We start from the raw sequence: 19,549 nt of genomic DNA, 5'->3' as shown, positions 1-19,549 counted from the left end.
AAAATTGTATGTTTATTAATTGTTTTTTTTATTTTTTGTAAGTACCTACATGTAGGTACCAATGCAGAGACTTTAATTGAATGTACACCATCTCCTCTGTAGATATCTTGCATGTTGTTATTGTATTTCTTGTGGTATATGGAAGTTATAACATAGTCTGTCTGGAAAGCAGAAACAGATCTTTTAAGCACTCCCTGAGAATTTCTAGGGGATCATGAGTAGTCTATCCTGCTCCCTTATGAAAAAGAGGTGTAAAATATACATAGGAGATACTATAGTGTGAGAAAGGTAGTAACTATGAGTAAACTTACTATGTAACAGAAAAATAGTTGAACAGTATACTATAAGTCTCACTTTATATTTTAAAAATTTTTGGTAATACTTTATGAATTACATATAAAAATGAATATTGTCTCAAACAATTTGAAATTATTAAATATAAATTTATTCCTCTGATTCTTTTTCATAATTTAATAACATTTCTAACATAATATTGTCCGGAATTTCCTCATAATTATAAGTACATGATTCCATTTGTTCCAAACATTCTATAAACTGTTCATCCAAAGAGTCATCCATGAAATCAACTTCTTTTTTTTGATCTTCTGGTTTTTCCACCTTTACTTTGATAGAAGTATCATTTGCCTTATTTTCTCCTTCCATTTTCTTTCTGAAAATTGCATACAAATTAACTATATTAGTAGAGTTAGGGTACTGTATACCAGAGAAGCCTAACTCAATCCATAACTATTACAGAGAAGTCTATCTCTATCTCTAAGTATTAAAGAGGGATAGCATATAACTAACAGAATATTTTTTCAGAAATTAACTTAAAGTGTACAATATACTTCCATAATAACAATTTACCTTAGAGAAATCAGTTGAAGTTGTCAGTGATATTTGTTTTCAAATGTACTTCTGGAAGCAGTAGTCAAAATGGCTGTGTTTCCCTCTCTTCTTTTATATATATTCTTGTACTTAACCAATCAAACGTCAGGAAATAATCGTAGAAAATGAAAGATACTTTTTAATTGGTTGTAAATTCTAACATTACAAGTGTGTTTTTGTCATGTAATTTACCTCAGGATATTTAGACAGGCCTGTAGCCTAAATGTCTCAATGGAATTTCACCAAATTTGGGCAAATGGTAGGGACTGCTATGTAGTAGGGCCTATTCTATATTTGATGAAAGTGTCTCCATTGGGTTTTCCGTAAATTACTTTCCCACCTTTTTTTATTGTGCGCTTACCGGTGCGCGCTCCGGTACGCGCACCGGCAGCGTAACGGGAGTCCTCCATTTTGTGTTTCGGGACAATCGAGACACAAGATGGAGGGCAATCAATGTTTGGTATGGCTAGAAGGGGGCACAGTAGAGACTTCTTGACCCTCTAGGTTTTCTGAGGGGGTCTTAGGAGGCTCATAAAGGTAAAAACCAAAAAAAAAATGTGATATTTTTCGCGGGGGAAGCGCCCGGTACGCGCACCGGGGAGCGTACCGGGAAGCGTACTCTGGTGAAAAATAGTGAAAAAAGTTAGAAAAAAATAAACGTTTTGAATGATCAGAGGTAGGGTAGCTCTGAAAAGAGCTTTTGGGTTCTGTGGTTGATTTAGGTACCTACAAGTAGGTTCCAATGCACATTCTTAAATTCAGGAGGAATACTCTATTCCCTTCATCTGAGAAGTGCACTCCATCTCCTCTGTAGATGTCTTGCATGTTGTAACGCAAGTTATTATTGTATATTGAACCCATTCCATAGTCTCCCATGTAAGCAGAAACAGATTTATTCACATGTTTCCGTGCTTTCTCAAATTGTGGACAAAATTGGTTGGACCAGTTCCATTTCTGTCTTTGGCATATATTGGAATATACCAAGGCAGTGTGGGGAAAAAGTATCATCAATTGATGAAAGGTGTCCTTTAAAAGCATTTCCAGACCTACCCCAGTCAATGTGCCTAGATCGTTTCCACCACAGTGCACAATTATAAGGTCAGGTTCTGACAGATGCAAAAAGGTTTTCACCAATGGTATCAATTGGTGACATTTTAATCCTCTGTGGCCAATCCACTTGATTTCCACATTTGATAAATAAAGGTTATGATAATTTCTGCTAGCTTCATACCTTTGAGCCCAGTGGATGTAGCTATGTCCAATAATCCAAACAGAGTACATGATGTGAGAAGGTTCTGGTCCAGTCAGATGAAGTGTGGGAATGAAATGGCAGTTGGAACAGTAGGAGTTTACAAAAAAATAATTGTGGAGTTTCTCTGCTCTTGAATCACAAGCAATGATTGGTGGATTCAGATAGTTGAAAACTGAAAGTTAGGGTGCATGGTTATGTTGTGTGAAAGAAGCAATTTGAATGGTTTAAAAAAAGTCACCAAAAGCAAAAATACCCTGTATAGGCTGCTGTATTGAGAGGTCAAACATCCTTGCTGAGTTAATTTGCAACATTGTAAGATAAACTTTTGAACCTTAGAGTTCAGTTAGGAGGGAGTTGCTATGGTAACAGATAGAAAGGTCTGAGAGGGGGATGGGTGTTGGTTTGAAAATAGTGAGGGAAGACTTTTGATTGGTTGAATTAAGGCATATGTGTACAAAGATAGAGATTTTCTATGCCAGTCTTGGTTTTAGTGTATTGAGAGCACACCTTTTGCTCTGCTAAAGAAAAATTGGTGTGTGTGTCTGACACTGTTCTCAATCTCCAAAAGCATTTGTAAAGGTAAGTAATGATTTATTTAATTTAGATAGAGACTTATTTGCTCTATGGAGAATATTTGGAAGCAGATAGTTATGTTTTAGAAGTGAAATTGTATGTTAGTATATAAGTCCTGCGCAGTGTTTCTTACATGTTATTCAAAAATCGATTTTGGGTGCAAATGAATGGTATTTTTATTTGGCCTTTTTTTATGATTGCCATGTGCAGCTAGTGCATCACTTTAAACATGGGTAATAAGTGACGCACTGGTGGCGCAAGGCCTTTATAAATCAGGCCCTGACTTTGTTTGATGATATTGAGTGGTTGTACTTAGGTTCTGCGCAGTGTTTCTTACATGTTATTCAAAAATCGATTTTTGGGTGCAATTGATTGGTATTTGCATTTGGCCCTTATTTATGAATGCCATGTGCAGCTGATGCATCACTTTAAACATGGGTAATAAGTGATGCACTGGTGGTGCAAGGCCTTTATAAATCAGACCCTGACTTTGTTTGATGATATTGAGTGGTTGTACTTATGTTCTGCGCAGTGTTTCTTACATGTTATTCAAAAATCGATTTTTGGGTGCAATTGATTGGTATTTGCATTTGGCCCTTTTTTATGATTGACTTGTGCAGCTAGTGCATCACTTTAAACATGGGTAATAAGTGACGCACTGGTGGCGCAAGGCCTTTATAAATCAGGCCCTGACTTTGTTTGATGATATTGAGTGGTTGTACATAGGTTCTGCGCAGTGTTTCTTACATGTTATTCAAAAATCGATTTTTGGGTGCAATTGATTGGTATATGTATTTGGCCCTTATTTATGATTGCCATGTGCAGCTGATGCATGACTTTAAACATGGGTAATAAGTGACGCACTGGTGGCGCAAGGCTTTCATAAATAAGGCCCTGACTTTGTTTGATGATATTGAGTGGTTTTACATAGGTTCTGCGCAGTGTTTCTTACATGTTATTCTAAAATCGATTTTTGGGTGAAATTGATTGGTATTTGCATTTGGCCCTTATTTATGAATGCCATTTGCAGCTGATGCATCACTTTAAACATGGGTAATAAGTGATGCACTGGTGGCGCGAGGCCTTTATAAATCAGACCCTGACTTTGTTTGATGATATTGAGTGGTTGTACTTAGGTTCTGCGCAGTGTTTCTTACATGTTATTCAAAAATCGATTTTTGGGTGCAATTGATTGGTATTTGCATTTGGCCCTTATTTATACATGCCATGTGCAGCTGATGCATCACTTTAAACATGGGTAATAAGTGACGCACTGGTGGCGCAAGGCCTTTATAAATCAGGCCCTGACTTTGTTTGATGATATTGAGTGGTTGTACTTAGGTTCTGCGCAGTGTTTCTTACATGTTATTCAAAAATCGATTTTTGGGTGCAATTGATTGGTATATGTATTTGGCCCTTATTTATGAATGCTATGTGCAGCTGATGCATCACTTTAAACATGGGTAATAAGTGATGCACTGGTGGCGCAAGGCCTTTATAAATGAGACCCTGACTTTGTTTGATGATATTGAGTGGTTGTACATAGGTTCTGCGCAGTGTTTCTTACATGTTATTCAAAAATCGATTTTTGGGTGCAATTGATTGGTATATGTATTTGGCCCTTATTTATGATTGCCATGTGCAGCTGATGCATGACTTTAAACATGGGTAATAAGTGACGCACTGGTGGCGCAAGGCTTTCATAAATAAGGCCCTGACTTTGTTTGATGATATTGAGTGGTTGTACATAGGTTCTGCGCAGTGTTTCTTACATGTTATTCAAAAATCGATTTTTGGGTGAAATTGATTGGTATTTGCATTTGGCCCTTATTTATGAATGCCATGTGCAGCTGATGCATGACTTTAAACATGGGTAATAAGTGATGCACTGGTGGCGCAAGGCCTTTATAAATCAGACCCTGACTTTGTTTGATGATATTGAGTGGTTGTACTTAGGTTCTGCACAGTGTTTCTTACATGTTATTCAAAAATCGATTTTTGGGTGCAATTGGTTGGTATTTGCATTTGGCCCTTATTTATGAATGCCATGTGCAGCTGATGCATCACTTTAAACATGGGTAATAAGTGATGCATTGGTGGCGCAAGGCCTTTATAAATCAGGCCCTGACTTTGTTTGATGATATTGAGTGGTTGTACTTAGGTTTTGTGCAGTGTTTCTTACATGTTATTCAAAAATCGATTTTTGGGTGCAATTGATTGGTATTTGCATTTGACTCTTTTTTATGATTACCTTTTGCAGCTAGTGCATCACTTTAAACATGGGTAATAAGTGACGCACTGGTGGCGCAAGGCCTTTATAAATCAGGCCCTGACTTTGTTTGATGATATTGAGTGGTTGTACTTAGGTTCTGCGCAGTGTTTCTTACATGTTATTCAAAAATCGATTTTTGGGTGCAATTGATTGATATTTGCATTTGGCCCTTTTTTATGATTGCCTTGTGCAGCTAGTGCATCACTTTAAACATGGGTAATAAGTGACGCACTGGTGGCGCAAGGCCTTTATAAATCAGGCCCTGACTTTGTTTGATGATATTGAGTGGTTGTACTTAGGTTCTGCGCAGTGTTTCTTACATGTTATTCAAAAATCGATTTTTGGGTGCAATTGATTGGTATTTGCATTTGGCCCTTATTTATGAATGCCATGTGCAGCTGATGCATCACTTTAAACATGGGTAATAAGTGATGCACTGGTGGCGCAAGGCCTTTATAAATCAGACCCTGACTTTGTTTGATGATATTGAGTGGTTGTACTTAGGTTCTGCGCAGTGTTTCTTACATGTTATTCAAAAATCGATTTTTGGGTGCAATTGATTGGTATTTGCATTTGGCCCTTTTTTATGATTGCCTTGTGCAGCTAGTGCATCACTTTAAACATGTGTAATAAGTGACGCTCTGGTGGCGCAAGGCCTTTATAAATCAGGCTTTGACTTTGTTTGATGATATTGAGTGGTTGTACTTAGGTTCTGCGCGGTGTTTCTTACATGTTATTCAAAAATCGATTTTTGGGTGCAATTGATTGGAATTTGCATTTGGCCCTTATTTATGCATGCCATGTGCAGCTGATGCATCACTTTAAACATGGGTAATAAGTGATGCACTGGTGGTGCAAGGCCTTTATAAATCAGACCCTGACTTTGTTTGATGATATTGAGTGGTTGTACTTAGGTTCTGCGCAGTGTTTCTTACATGTTATTCAAAAATCGATTTTTGGGTGCAATTGATTGGTATTTGCATTTGGCCCTTATTTATGAATGCCATGTGCAGCTGATGCATCACTTTAAATATGGGTAATAAGTGATGCATTGGTGGTGCAAGGCCTTTATAAATCAGGCCCTGACTTTGTTTGATGATATTGAGTGGTTGTACTTAGGTTTTGCGCAGTGTTTCTTACATGTTATTCAAAAATCGATTTTTGGGTGCAATTGATTGGTATTTGCATTTGGCTCTTTTTTATGATTGCCTTGTGCAGCTAGTGCATCACTTTAAACATGGGTAATAAGTGACGCACTGGTGGTGCAAGGCCTTTATAAATCAGGCCCTGACTTTGTTTGATGATATTGAGTGGTTGTACTTAGGTTCTGCACAGTGTTTCTTACATGTTATTCAAAAATCGATTTTTGAGTGCAATTGATTGGTATTTGCATTTGGCCCTTTTTTATGATTGCCTTTTGCAGCTAGTGCATCACTTTAAACATGGGTAATAAGTGACGCACTGGTGGCGCAAGGCCTTTATAAATCAGGCCCTGACTTTGTTTGATGATATTGAGTGGTTGTACTTAGGTTCTGCGCAGTGTTTCTTACATGTTATTCAAAAATCGATTTTTTGGTGCAATTGATTGGTATTTGCATTTGGCCCTTATTTATGAATGCCATGTGCAGCTGATGCATCACTTTAAACATGGGTAATAAGTGACGCACTGGTGGCGCAAGGCCTTTAAAAATAAAGCCATGAGTTGCTATTGTATAAACTTAAATATGTTGCAATTTATTGTATATATTGTTTGCTTTTTAACATTACTTTGTTGTTTGCTAATAGTGGTCTTTCATGTGTTTTTTTAACAGAACAACAGATTCAAATCAACTTCTGAAAAGGAAGCAAAAATGCCTTCAAAGCAAAGACATATCAAAAATAACATACGGAAAAGGAGAACATCAACAACAGAGTTTATGGAATCCTCTTCAACAAGTACTTCAAAAAACACCAGAAAAGCTTCTGGTAAGCCAATTAAGTCTTTTCTTCGCAACATATGTCGTAGGAAAAAAAATGAAATTGCGAATGTGAATATACAGAAAAAGTCAACAAATCTAAAAAGGAAAGAGAAGCCCACAAAAAATGTTTCCATTGGAGCAGGAGAGAAGAGAATGGATAGCAATAGAAGGGTAAATGTTTTTAGGGACATTCGTAGGCGAATGTTTCGCAATAGGGTAGTTTTAAATTTGCTAAAAAATGATAAGAAAAGTAAACTAAAAGCTGCTTTTTACAAGAAAAAGAAAAGTGTAGAAAAGATTGTTGATCAGGCTTTTGAAGTTAAGAAAAAATTATTTATTTTAATAATCAATAGAATTAGGATACTTAATAAGGCAATTGATGTTTTCAAATCGAACAGTAGATGGAAAAGAATTATTAATCGGAGTCATTTTTGTGAAGTATTTTCTGGTGAATGGATGCATAGTTCAAGTTCTGAGCCTTTTTTCAATGAGGAGAGTTACTTTCAGGAAAATGATTTGGTGCATGCAGTTGACACCAGTGGTCGTGCATATGAGGTGAAAGATAGTTGTGTGATGGAAAAAGAGAAACTTGTATCTAGAGATGCAGAAGAGGTGTTAGCTGATGAAGTTTTAGGGAGACGTACTAAGGGTCCAGTGTACACATGGAAATGCAGTAGTATTTGTAGTGTGCGACAGGAATCAATCGATTTGCTTCGAAATTTCTTACGTACATATAGTAAAAAAAGTCTCAAACAAAAAATGAAGATCCTGCAAGAGTTAGATCCTTGCAGAGTGAGAGAAAGCACAGGTTTGCAAGGGCATTCACTAGCTTGTCTTTCTAGAAAAGTTTGTCGGAGTGTTTTTCATCATTTTAGGATGTTAGCAGTGCATCATAATAACGTAAGGAAATTAGTGAGGAAGTTGTATTATGCAAAAAGTCCTGCACTTAAGCTTAAACAGTTAAATAGTGCTCTTTTGCATGGATCTGAAGTGGATGTGAAGACTATTTGTGAAGAAATTGAGTTTTGTTATTTTGGGAACAAAGAGGACAGTGTAGAAATAGATATAGTAATGGATGGTAATGCAGAAGATAATGGACAAATTTCAAGTATTGAAAAGTTTGATGAGGAAATTATCAAGTTTAAGGTGAAATCAAGTGAGAGGCCTAATTTAACGTGTGTGTGTTGTCGACGGACTCATTATAAAATTCAGACTAGGTTAGTTGATTTATATGCAAAAAGTGAATTGGAAAATAATAGTGAATGGGAGGATTTTGTAAGTTATTTGTTGGTGGAGAATTCTTTTGATTTGAGTTTGGATCAGCGTATTTGCAATTATTGTTTGAAAAAATTAAATGAAAATAGAATGCCTGCAAGAGCAGTTTATAATAATCTTCAGTTGATAGATATTCCTTCTGAATTGATGGATCTAAATACTTATGAATCTATTTTGATTCAATGTGTCCATCCTTTTCAGGCTATTGTACGCATGGAGCCTAAGACAGGGAAATTGCCTCCATCAGATTTACTGAGAGGATTAAAGGGAAGAGTTGTTTATTTGCCTCTAGATGTAAAGAAAAATATTAATACAATTGGTGTAGAAAGAGTAGAAGAAGATCCTTTAGTTATTCTAGTTAATGGGGTTCCAACAAAGAGTAAGAAAATTTGGCAAGATTTAGTGGATGTTAAAAAAGTCAAGAAGGCAACGTTGTATTTGGTCAAAAACAATGAGTACTACAAAAATGTAAGTGTTGGAGTAGAGGAAACAGCTACAGAAGAAGATAGTGATTCTTCAGTTGGTCAAATTGAAAAAGTTGATGTGTCTAGAACTGAAGAAATATATGAACATTATACTGTTCATCCTTTGCATTCCAAAGAAGTAATGGGAAATGCAATTGACTTGTTTCAAATGAAAGCAGCAAAAGGAAGTCCCATTAGTGTATGGCAAGAAAGTTTGGAAGCTCGTTGTTTTCCACAATTATTTCCAACAGGTTGTGGTGGACGATATAATGATCGACCAGTTCAAATTCCTGCAGCTGAATACCGGACTCTAAGATTATATGCAGAAGATCCAAGGTTTCGTCAATGCATTCCATATTTATTTCATCTACTGTTTGAAAGTGATTTGTCTGGGCTTTCTTATGCAGTTAATCATATATTAAAAAGTGGACCTCATTTGCAGAATGTTTGTGCAAGGGACTTTATGGAGAAAGTTAATCTGCAAGACAGTATTTTGGAATCTCAGCGAATCAATCTCATGGCATGTCAACGTGGAACCAACGAGTATTGGTTTCGTCGTCATGGAGAATTGAAATGTATGCTAAGAAACTTAGGAACTCCTACATGGTTCCTCACTCTTAGCTGTGCTGAGTATGCATGGGACGATTTACTTCAATTTCTACGAGAGGCAAATGAAAACATACCAAATATAGAATTGAAAACACCAGGAGAACTGTGTTCTTTAGATCCAGTGAATGTTTGCAGATATTTTAATCATAGATTTGAAGCTATGATGTCTTTTATTACCAACAAAAAAAATCCTCCCCTTGGAGAGGTTTTGGATTTCTTTTGGAGGAAGGAATATCAAGCGAGAGGTGCTCCTCATATACATATGTTGTTGTGGATTAAAGATGCACCCAAATTTGGATCAGATTCAGATGAAACAGTGATGAGTTTCATTGAAGAGTATTCAACATGTGCTGTTCCAAAATCTACTGAAGAAAACAATTTAAGGCAACAAGTTTTACGTTTTCAATCTCATCGTTGTGGAAAGTACTGTCGTCGAAAATTTAAAAACAAGGAAAAGTACTACACGAAATGTCGTTTTGCATTTCCTCGACCAGTGATTTCTAAGGGAAGAGTAAATAATTTGATGTCATCTCTACGACATACTGTGACGAGGAAATCTCCCAAAAATACATATAATTTGAAAAGAAATGAAGAATCTAAGTACATCAACGATTACAACCCAGTGATTTTGTCCATGTGGAATGCTAACATGGATATTCAGTTCGTTGCTGACAACTCTATTGCTGTGGCTCGATATGTGACATCTTACATCACCAAAAAAGAAAAGACAGAACTGAAGGAAATGTGGGAGGACATTTCACATGAAAAGAGTCTAAGCAAGAAATTATACAGTTTCAGTCTGAAGATGTTGTCGCATCGAGAAATTGGAGCATATGAATGTTCTGATCGGTTATCATCAGCAAGTCTCTATGCCAAATCAAGAACAATCATTTGGGTGAGTCTTGGTCTTGCTGCAACACGAAACCGAGTTTTGAAATCTGTACGGAAAAAGAACCAAACAGTACAGATATTTTGAAGACAAATATGTTGGATACATACTATCCAAATAGAAGTACTCACCTTGAGAACACATGTTTGTATGAAGTTCTTCAAAACTACAGTTATAAGAGGAACATCACAGAAGATATCAATAATGGAAAATATGCACTCATTGGCTATGAAGGATGTCTAGTGAAGCAGAAAAAAGGCCATTTGATTAATCATCGAAAATTGAGTTGTGAAGTTCCAGACAAAAGAGAATATTACTATTTAGCTCTTTTGCAACTCTTTAAGCCATGGCGTACAGAAGAGGAACTACTTGGAGATTTTCTCTGTTATGAAGACTCTTTTAATGCAACTAAGGATACCATAGAATGTCCTATTTTTCTAAATTATCTGCAAATGTTGAATGAAGAAATGGAGCAAGAAACTACAATTGCTGAAGAGATAGCTAGAAACAGTTCTCAAGATAGTCAGAGTTCTACTTCATTGAGCCAGGATCCACTAGGAGGACCAATTATCCAAAATGAAGCTGCCACTGCCATGGATGAGGCGGAAAGAGCTATGGAACAAGCTCAAGAGGATGGAGTTAACTTAGAAGATTTGGTAAAGCAACTAAACATTGAGCAGAAAAAGATATATGATGAAGTCACAGAGCAGATTGAACATGGATTCAGACATGAGAAAAAAGAGTGCTCATGTATATTATTTGACCCTGTCCGATTGTACGTAAGTGGAGAAGCGGGGACAGGAAAAAGTTTTCTAATTAAAGCCGTTGCAAGTTATCTGCAGAAAAGGACTGATTCACCACTGTCTTGTGTTGTAACTGCTCCAACTGGTCTGGCAGCACATAACATTAAAGGGATTACTCTACATCGTTTATTGATGCTGCCAGTTGAACATTATAATAAATTGCATTACAACAAGCTATCTGGAGATGCGTGTTCTGAAGTTTCAAGAGTCTTGAAGAAAATGAAACTTCTTATCATAGATGAAGTAAGCATGTTCTCAAATCTAATGCTTGCTTTTGTGCATTTGAGAATGCAAGAAATTCTTAAAACAGACTATGATGTGTTATTTGGAGGAAAACACATTATTGTTTTTGGAGATCTATTGCAGTTGACTCCAGTAAAAGGACAACCAGTGTTTAAAATGCTCACGCATGAAGATACCAGGAAGTCCCTTGGAAGCATTGGAAATGTTAATATATGGCTAAATTTTAAATATGCTGAACTGCTTCAAAATATGCGACAGGCCAAGGATGAAGATTATAAAAATATTCTACAAGATGTAAGAATTGGAAAAGTGACTGAGAAAGGGAAAAAAGCTTTGCATAGTCGATTAATTTCAAATTTGTATCCAAATGAAAACATTCTTCCAGAGAAAATTTTTAAAAAAATGACTGAGAAGAAATCTGGGATATGTTTGATGCCAACTCTGCAAGAATGTTCCATCTTCAACCAAAAAATGTTAGACTTAGAAAATGAAGAGATTGTGAAACTGGAAGCAATAGATAAAATAGAGCATATGGGTGCAACAATTGTTTTGTCAGAAAATTTGAAAACTAAATTGCATTCATTGGAGAAAAGTATTTCAAAAACAGCTGGTTTTGAAAAGACTCTGAATGTGTGTTTAAATTGTCGTATCATTTTGAGAAGGAATTTAAATGTTGAAAGCGGTCTGGTAAATGGAGCAATGGGTTATGTTGTTGATTTTGTGAATTACAGAAATAGAGATGGAATTGAATTTTTAAAAATAAAATTTGATGGCATTGAACAAGTACAACAAATAAGTTGTTGTTCTGCTAGATTTTTACTTGTAAAAGACTTATATGTTCGCCGAAAACAGTTTCCTGTTTGTTTGGCGTATGCGGTGACAATTCATAAATCTCAAGGTTTAAGTGTAGATAGTGCTTTGGTGAACATTGGAAGATCTGTGTTTAAAGAGGGTATGGCATATGTGGCATTATCTCGAGTCAGAACTTTATCAGGATTGTACTTGATTGCGTGTGATGAGACAAAGATTTCTGCAGATCTAGATTGTGTTAAAGAATACAATAGGTTAAGAAGAGAGTATGCTCCACATTTGCCTCAATATCCTCTGTTTGAAAAACGTGTGGTAGGCCGAAAAAGAAGAAATGAGGATAATTGTAGTGAGGTAGTTGCAAAAAGACAAAAAGTAGAGAAAACTGTAATTGAAAACAGGAAGAAAAAGAATTGTGGAGAAAATGTTGTTGGATTTCAGTTTGAAAATAGTTCTGGTGTCAAACTGCTATGCTAATGTAGTGGTTAATGTTGTTTTTTTTCTTAAAAGTTTACAAGAACAGATTGTTGAAAATCGGGATCAAAGATTGTGTGGTTTATTGAATTCTGTGTTTCAGAAATGTAGCAGTGTTACAGCACAAATAGAAAGTGTAACAGAAATTCGAAATATTTTAGATTTGTGTTCTGGTCAAGATAAATTTTCACAGAACATTCAGCAGGATTGTCAGGAATTTTTAATGTATATGTTTGGTGTTTTGGAAGATGAAGGTGTAGATGTAGATAATCTTTTCAGTCTTTCTTATCAATGGCAGCATGACTGCCACAATTGTAGTTTATCAAGTACTACTAGAATAGACACTGAAAGATTTATATATTTGACTTTACCAGACTGTAAATCAGTGTCTTTTAAAAATCTAGTTAAAGCAGCAGATCATAATATGGTGTGTACCCAATGTAACTGTACAATGCTGTCCACATTATTTATACAAAGGTATGGGCAGTATATCATTTTAGTTTTCCAACGATGTAGACCTGATGGAACTAAATTGACAACTTCTATCAAACATTTTGTGGCTTCTCAGTTATCAATTTCTGGAAGGACCTTTACAACTGAAGCTATTATTTATCATGATGGATCTTCGACCACCTCAGGACATTATACATGCTACTTAAAATCTGAAAATGGATGGAGTTACTGCAATGATTCTCATTCAACTTATAAACAACGTTTGCCTTATGACTCTACAAATTCTTATCTAGTGTTTTTAAAACCAAAGTTTTAGTAAAGGGAATTGGCCTTTGAAGACGGGAATAGTTAATAAAGGTTAGTTAGTTAGTTAGTTAATATAATATTTTAAATTATTTATCTCATGTAGATACTTTAAGTGGATCTCAAAGTAAAAAATACTGATATATCAGACACAAATTGGCCGTGAGGATTGTGTATGGTATGATGTTTTTAGATCTTTTTTCATAGGAAGTCGATGAAATGGAACTTATAAGGAACAGCAGACTTTTTTTCCACCAAAAGGACCTTCACTATCTTCTATTTGGCCTCATGGAAAAGTAAACGAATCAAAGATTAGTGTACATATATGAGATGTATGTTTGAATGGGTTTTTTTAAACACAATCTTTTAGATTGTGTTTTTTTTTCCCGCTGTTATATGATGAAGACTTTGAACTCACTAATTTAAGTGGAATTCAATATATTCTGAGAACAGCAAAAATAAATAATGTAACATATTGTAGAAGTTATTGTGTAGTTTGCATTGTGTAATTTATATTGTGTTCACATTGTTATACACTCATTTTCTTTTTCACCCTTATTTACCTCTCTTTACTAATTTACACTCTTTTTTCATCGCTGTTTCTTTACTGCACTTCATTCACAACTTCTTAATCTAATAGGAACTATCTGCATTTCCTCTGTTCCTTCCACCACTTTTTATCTTTTTCATATTCTCTTAGTACCACTGCTTTAGTTTCCTAACCCTCTTTCTCTTTCTCCATTTTTTTTTCTTTCACACTCATTGTACTGTAGTTCAGTTAGTTCTTCCTTTTGTCTTTCTGTGTACTTACTCTCTCACTCCTGTTTTATCCATCGTTCTATAATAACTTCATTTCTTTTATCCCTTCACTCTGTGACTTCACTTCACTCACTCTCAATCATCTTCTATTCCTCTATTTTATTTATAGTTTATCAATCTGACTTCTCTCCTTTTCACTCATTTTTCTTTTACTTTCTTATCTTTACTCATTTTGTTTTGATATTTTACATTCTTTTAGTATCTTTTTTACCTTTAGGAATTTGTTCTCTAACTATTTCTTTTTCCTTTTTTTTTCTTTCTACATTACTTTCTTTCTGTTTTTGTATCCTTCACTATTGCTTCATTTCTAAGTAAACTTTTGTAGATTTTTAAACCTCATGAACTGTTTCTTCTATTTTATTATACATTTTTATGTAATTATAACATGTTTTTTCCTTTATCTTTCACAGATACAAATTTGCATAGATTATATGGTAAGTGTGTTTGTAAAATGTTTTTTGTTATCACCTTTTGTTTTATTTTCACTATTTTTCTGTCACCCTACCGCACACCTATTTCCTTACTTTGCTTCCCTCACTTATTCTTTTCTTCCATGTTTACTTCCTACCACATTCAATTTCTTTCAGTACTTCTGCCTATGCACACTCCTTCACTTACCTTTTTTACTGGTTCACTTAGTCCCTTTGTGACAGTCCTTCTTTTACTCTCTCTCTTCTTTCTCTCTATTACTCCCCATGTGTTACCCTTATTCACTTACATGTACCCTCTTTCACCCCTCTTTACTTATATTCACTGATATTTACTTTCCCTCAATCACTGCTATTCTTTTCCTCTGATTCCGTCACTACCTGTCATTCCCATACTTAACTGTCCTTCTTTTTACTTTCAACATCCATTTACATTCTCCCTTAACCTCTGCTTTAGTCTTCTTCCTATTTCTTCTTTCTTTTGCTCCCTTATTCATTTTTCTTTTCTCAGTTACTTCCTTTTACACTTTTTATCTGTCTTACTATCTATTACACAGTCCCTCCTTCATTATTTTTTTTTTCTTTTTTTTTGTTAGTGCGCTGACGGTACGCGCACCGGTGCGCGCACCGGAAGCGCACCAGAGTGAAATATAAAAAAAAAATATTTTAAATTAAAAATATTATCTCAATATACATTATAGTGTTCATTTTTACAAAAACATACTTTAGCAATTCACTAAAAAACACATAGGTATGAGTCTGTATAAAAGGTTAGGAATTAGCATTAAAAAAACCTATGAAATTCACTGAAAAAACCATAGGTTTCACACCAGTTATAGTTAGGAATTAGCATTTAAAAAACCTATGAAATTCACTGAAAAAACCATAGGTTTCACACCAGTTATAGTTAGGAATTAGCATTTAAAAAAACCTATGAAATTCACTGAAAAAACCATAGGTTTCACACCAGTTATAGTTAGGAATTAGCATTTAAAAAACCTATAAAATTCACTGAAAAAACCATAGGTTTCACACCAGTTATAGTTAGCTGGAAATTTTACTGATATAAAACCATTGAAATTCCCACGTTATAGTTAGTCGGACTCAGTATAACTTGCGCGTGCAATGCACTGCTGATGACATCACATATTACATCACTCATGACATGGTCAGTGACATCACTCATGACATCACTGATGACACCATCCAGTGAATATGTGTCTTTCTGAAAAAGTAAATATTAGTGAGTAATGTTTAAATATTTAAATATATATATTAGTGTTTCACTTTGTGTATAAGTGGCTACATGTGTTGGTAAGTAGCTACATGCGTATGTATATGGGTTATTAGATGTTTCTCTTAGTATCAGTATGAGTGTCTATATGGTTTGGTGGGGTATTACTTAGCACATAGATGCATGAGTGACTGACTCTCTGTTTCTATGTGTTTTGAAGACAGCATATGTGCAGGACTGTATGGGTGGATGAGTGTGTATATGTGTTTGTTAGTGAGGGAATGACTGTCTCACTAGTGTCTTTATCAGTAACGACATATGTTTTAATCTAGTATATGTGAATATTGATGTATATAAGTGAGTATATGTGAGAGTAAGAGATTGAAAGAGTTCCTGTTTAAATAAGTATGTGTTTCTATAAGTGATTGTTTAAGAGAATAAATATGTGTAATTTTCAATAGAAGTAAGGTGGAAGTGTGTGTATAACTCTATATTCAAATAAATGGATGTTCAATAGTTTATTTGCACGTGTGAGTATGTCTGTGAGTAACTTTTCGATGATTGTCGGTGTGTAACAGGATGTATAGGTGTATCATTTCATATGATGAGTGAGTATAGGTATGAGTGGATGTGTATATAGATAGTGGAATTACTGAATTACTTGTTGTAACTGATATAGGTATCTCCATTTTTTTAAAAATTTCAGTTTCTATTTTTGAATATGTGTCTCAAGGGTTACATTATAGTGAAAGGAGGTCTGTCACTATGTCACAAGGATGGTGTCATGAGTGATGTCACTGACCATGTCATGAGTGATGTAATATGTGATGTCATCAGCAGTGCATTGCACGCGCAAGTTATAGTGAGTCCGACTAACTATAACGTGGGAATTTCAATGGTTTTATATCAGTAAAATTTCCAGCTAACTATAACTGGTGTGAAACCTATGGTTTTTTCAGTGAATTTAATAGGTTTTTTAAATGCTAATTCCTAACTATAACTGGTGTGAAACCTATGGTTTTTTCAGTGAATTTCATAGGTTTTTTTAAATGCTAATTCCTAACTATAACTGGTGTGAAACCTATGGTTTTTTCAGTGAATATAAATATATACATTATAAAAATACATATAATTAATAGAGGTGAAAATAATGAACAGTTGTTGCCTGTCCGCATTTGAAACATGAGCCTCTTCTCCTTCCTCTTCTATATGTCCTGAAATTGAGATAGTCACTTTTTAATCAATTTTGATCTAACAACATAGTTGATTTGTACAAAGCATATCATACGATCTGTGAATAATTCTAAAAAAGAAAATTAGATCAGTACCTTTGAGGCCTCCAAGCAAAAGCTTATATTTCATGATTGCAGATCGACTGTTGAAAATCAGCATGAGAAATGTTTTATTTCACAATTTCCATACTAATATACAAAAAACATTTGAACTATCTGAATGATACCGTCATTGTGGTTCTCTAGGTTTGATTTAAGAACACATCTCTTTCAAAATGTGCTATATTCGCCTTATCAATAGTGTGGAAATCTTCAAAAAGGAATGCTGGGAATCAGCCCTCTGAAATGCATTTGAGAAAAACAGGATGGGATTTTGTAATGTCGCACTATTTTGTGTAGGAATGTGATGTTATTTGTATTATAAAGTTCGTATTTCTGTAACTTGTTCAAGCTGTTGGACATTTTGAAAGGAGTCAACATTTGTCTCTTTCAACCTACTGGTGTTGGATTGGAGCTATCAATAACAAAAGATGACAGAAATGTAAAAGGTCGAGATTAGTAAAATAGTACCTCAAAGAATTGGACTGGTACCTTTGCATGCAAAGTCCAAAGTGCCAAGCGTTGCTCTTTGGAGCCACCCATGTGAGAGACAGAGAAATGGATGTAGTAGTTTGGAAATGTAGAATGTTTTAATATTCTTCAGTCAAATATGATCATTATTTTGTAAATTGCATTTCCTGATAAACGTTTGCACATTTAACACTGTTATGGAGAATGCAGCTGAAAAGAATCAAATCACATTATAGCTCTTTACACTATGAGCATTCAACTGAGATATCTTTTCATCAATGTAAGAAAAGCCCCCGCACTGATGCGCTCTCTTTTGTCTCAATGGAAAAATCCCTCATGTATGGCCGGGTTCCATGGTGTAATGGTTAGCACTCTGGACTCTGAATCCAGCGATCCGAGTTCAAATCTCGGTTGGACCTGCCTGAATTATGAGGTTTAATACTTCACTAATTTCTTAGAATTTGGACTTGGAAAAACATAACGTCAAAGTTTTATACTGAAACTTATCAACGTATAAGTATGTATCTATGTACACATGGCTATATCCATCTAGATAGAGATAATACAATATAAAGAAATGAATTATTCATAAACATAAGTACTGAAGCTGAAAACTAAAAACTGTTCTTTCCCATCCACAATTTAAGCAAGAGGTTCTTTTCCTTTCTCATCTTTATGATCAGTAATAAGATAGTTCATTTTGCTGATTTCTTATCTGACAACATTCTTGACTTACACAGTGCATTTAATTGTGAATTTCTTTGAAAGAGGAATTCAGATTAATACATTTGACATGTCTTTCGAAAGATTCTACTTTGTGGTTATGGATCTACTTTAGAAAAACAGAGTGTAAATATCTGTGTGTCTTAATTTCAAGATTGTTATTTAAAAGTTCATCTCTTCTGTCCCCAAAATACACAATTTGATTCCTCAAGTTTTCTTTTAATGAAGGCTTTTCAATTAAAAAAGTTCTGTGTTCCCCTTATCAATAACAGTAAGATTTAAACAAGTAATATCTTGGATCAGCCTCTTGTGATGAGTTGAGAAAACAGAGTCAGCTCACAAAATATCTCATTATTTTGAGCCATTTTATTTCCATGTTTTCTAAAAGTTCTATCATTTGCTCACATCAAATAGACTTTAAAAATACAATCAATAAATCAATGTTTCACTCTACCCATGTTAGATTTATGATATTTATGAATACACTTGACAGAAAAAGATTTGGTCATAAGTCATGAAAGTGGTCCCACTGAGATTTGAACTCGGATCCTTGGATTCAAAGTCCAAAGTACTAACCATTACACCATGGAACCTCCCATGTGACAGGGGAGCAAATTGCTGCAGCAATGTGGACATTTCACATTTTTTATTTTCCACAGTCAAAGACAAACAGAATTATATAACTTTTCTATTCTGTTCAACTTTTGCCTATTGAACTATGTTAGGGAAGGATGTTGCACAAAGGACTCAAGTAACGCTATGACTCTGTTGAACAGTACTTTTTATGTGAGATAAGATTTTGCAATAAAAGATAAGATTACCCCGTGAATGCAATCTCTTCTGCCAAAATGGAAAGCTCAACCTGGTACAGGTGGGTTGATGGTGTTATGCTTGTCAATCTGGACTCTGAAAACAGGGATCTAAGTACAAAGCTCAGTGGGACTTATCTAAACTTTACGATTTTTTTTCCATTCAGTTCTTAGAAGTATTAATTGGAAAAACATCTCATTTACTTATAAACTTGTACGTATCAACTTATATGTATGTATCTCCCTATATATCGCTATATGTCTATGTATATTTATCGGAAAATATAAATATATACATTATAAAAATACATATAATTAATAGAGGTGAAAATAATGAACAGTTGTTGCCTGTCCGCATTTGAAACATGAGCCTCTTCTCCTTCCTCTTCTATATGTCCTGAAATTGAGATAGTCACTTTTTAATCAATTTTGATCTAACAACATAGTTGATTTGTACAAAGCATATCATAC

The sequence above is a fragment of the Lissotriton vulgaris genome, chromosome 4_1 (genome assembly GCF_964263255.1).
Source record: "Lissotriton vulgaris chromosome 4_1, aLisVul1.2, whole genome shotgun sequence".
Taxonomy (NCBI): domain Eukaryota; kingdom Metazoa; phylum Chordata; class Amphibia; order Caudata; family Salamandridae; genus Lissotriton; species Lissotriton vulgaris.
The sequence above is the reverse complement of the archived record's forward strand: the minus strand, read 5'-3'. Positions refer to the sequence as shown.